We start from the raw sequence: 3,061 nt of genomic DNA, 5'->3' as shown, positions 1-3,061 counted from the left end.
ATGTTCATGACCTTGATTCAACAGATATCTTCCAAGAGTGTTCACAGCAAAAGTAATATCAGGTCTGGTACATACTTGTGCATACATAAGACTGCCAACTGCACTAGAATATGGAACATTCTTCATTACTTCTTTTTCAACATCATTCTTGGGGCATTGTTCTATGCTCAGTTTATCTCCCTTCACAACAAGAGCTTCACCCGACTTGCAGGTTTGCATATTGAATCTTTTCAAAACACGATCTATATAACTTTTCTGAGATAACCCCAAAACCTTCTTAGATCTGTCACAATAAATCTCAATACCTGGAACAAAAAAGGCTTCCCCAAGGTCTTTCATATCAAACTTTGTGGATAGAAAACTTTTTGTGTCATTTAATAGATCAACATCTCTACTAGCAAGCAAAATGTCATCTACATAAAATACTAAGAAAATATATTTACTCCCACTTACATTCATGTAGATGCATTGATTAAACTTGTTTTCTTCAAAGCCAAACGATCTCACAACCTTGTGAAATTTCAAGGATCACTAACGTGATGCTTGTTTAAGAGCATAGATAGACCTCTGAAGTTTGCACACCATATGCTCCTTTCTGGCTTCTTTAAACTCTTTGGGTTGCTGCATATATACTTCTTTATCCAGATCTCCATTTAGAAAAGCTATCTTGACATCCATTTGGTGAAGTTCTAAATCAAAATGAGCCATCAATGCCATAATTATCCGAAAAGAGTCTTTAGTTGATATTGAAGTAAAGACTTCAGTATAATCAATGCCTTCTCTCTGTGTGTACCCCTTTGCGATTAACCTCACCTTGAATCTCTCTATGTTGCCTTTATTGTCTTTGTCACGCCCCAAACCCCGAGCACGCGCACATCCCACTGTGGTCGATCAGCTATGCGACGTTCCCAGGCACTCGTCACCGACCCATTCATTTTAAATGCACATGTGGAAGCGAATTACTAATCCCCTGACCTCAACCAACTTGGGATATAAAAGCAGGACAACAATTTCCAAATCAAAATACACATTCCTAAACACCTCAAGCTTATACAGAAGGCCTATCTCATAAAAGACTACTGAGCCACCTATGCTCCTGACCCTTCCGCTTCAAGCTTCGGGTTCTTCACACTTGGGACCTGAAAATGGTTATTCAATAACCAGTGAGATATAAATCTCAGCGAGTTCTTCCCCTAAGCCCCTGATTAGAACACCAACTCAACTCGGGGTATCTCAATAGAACCACCCCACAACAAGCAACAACTAACAATTGACTCGCATACAACCTTATTTGGTACGCCATACCCTGCACGATATCACTCAACACGATACACACAAAGCACATGGCCAATAGGTGATGCAATTCATCAATCACACATGGGTCGCGTCACAAGCGATCTCACCCGGCCATTGCCACACCCTGCACGTTATCTATTCATGTGTGCGTGCTATAAATAATGTGCTCAACTCATGCATGACCGGAATCACTGATACCATGATTCTCATGCGTTCTTGCACATTAGCATAGTTCGAAAACACAATGCATATACTCAATGCATACAACAATTGAAATGCCAACGCTTCTACATATCAAACAACTATGGGGCCCCTGATTATAAAACCAAATCATTATGACACGTCCCATACCGTGCCGCACAATTCAGTCCCATAATCTGGCTCATTAACAACACTTAGCATGCGTTCCAATTGTTAAACACTACCACACATGGGCATAGCCTACTCGCAGTTCGGCTATCCACTGGCATTTAGCCTAGTATCGTCTCCCCACCTTGGAGCACGGCTTCGTCACTACGTCGATGGCGTTCCCGAAGGAGTATACGTCCAGTCGGCCTAGCCTCTACTGCGACCCGAGCCCACTATATGGTTCATCCCATATCAGGTATCGTCCGGCTTAAACGCCCCTGACGGTTTCCTCTTAACCAGCACACGACAATTCAATATCGGCCCCCAAACACTTTGCATTTTACTCAAATGCTTCGATTAAAATAGTAATCCTGGCCTCATTTCTTCATATTAAAAATATCCGAGAAAATAGTCGTGTGTGGGTCCACGTCATTTCAAACAAGAAAAGATAATACCTTTCTTTTCAAACCCCACTATTTGATATAATTCATTAAAATCCAATTTTGGTGTCAAAACCCGACACCCGGGATTTTCATAATAAAATCCATACTTTTCACAATCAACACTCAATTTGCAATATCCAACAATCAATTGCATAATCCACTCAATTCACGCGGATGTTTATGCAATAACACATCCAATCACTTCATAGAATCAACACACATGAATTTTAGACATTTTTCGCATTCTGGATGAACCGTGCACGTGAATAGTGCACATGAATAGTACTCTGTGAACAGTGCACATGAATAGTAATTTGTGAATAGTGTCGCGTGAACAGTAAATTTCCAGAATTCAATAAATAATAAATTATATTCAAAAATCATTAAAACAATGATTAAATTAAGGAAACCAATCAATTAAGATAAACATGCTTAATTAACCACATAAGCATCATTAAGCTAATAAAGTAAAATTAAGCTAAACGAATCTTAGCCATTAATCTAACCACCTATCTTAGGGCTAATACAACTTAATTAAATCATTTAAACTAGAATTAAATCTAACTAAACCAACCCTAAGCAAGTTTAGGCTCTAATCAAAGGATTAGGAGCTAAACTCACCCGTTAAGCGGGCCGGAGGCACCGACACGGCGGCGACGACGGAGGCGACGCTCCGGGACCTCTACCACGATGATCAAAGGCGGTCCCCAAGCTCAGCAAATCAACCACAACCTCTGTCTCCCTCGAAATTCTGAAAACAGCCCTGGGAGGAGAAAACAAGTTGAAATCGGCTTGGCCGAGCTCGGAGTGAGGGTGGCTAGCAAGCTGGCGGCACCGGGGGTCAAGGGGACCTGGTGGTGGTTGGTATGGGTGGAGATAGGGTCGGAATGGAAGAAAAATTGTTGAAATGGGCAAAATAGGCGAAGTTGTGCGGCCGGCTAGGCGGGCCGATGGACCAGGAGGCCGGTTTCTTC

The sequence above is a fragment of the Eucalyptus grandis genome, chromosome 9, assembly GCF_016545825.1.
Source record: "Eucalyptus grandis isolate ANBG69807.140 chromosome 9, ASM1654582v1, whole genome shotgun sequence".
Classification (NCBI taxonomy): domain Eukaryota; kingdom Viridiplantae; phylum Streptophyta; class Magnoliopsida; order Myrtales; family Myrtaceae; genus Eucalyptus; species Eucalyptus grandis.
The sequence above is the reverse complement of the archived record's forward strand: the minus strand, read 5'-3'. Positions refer to the sequence as shown.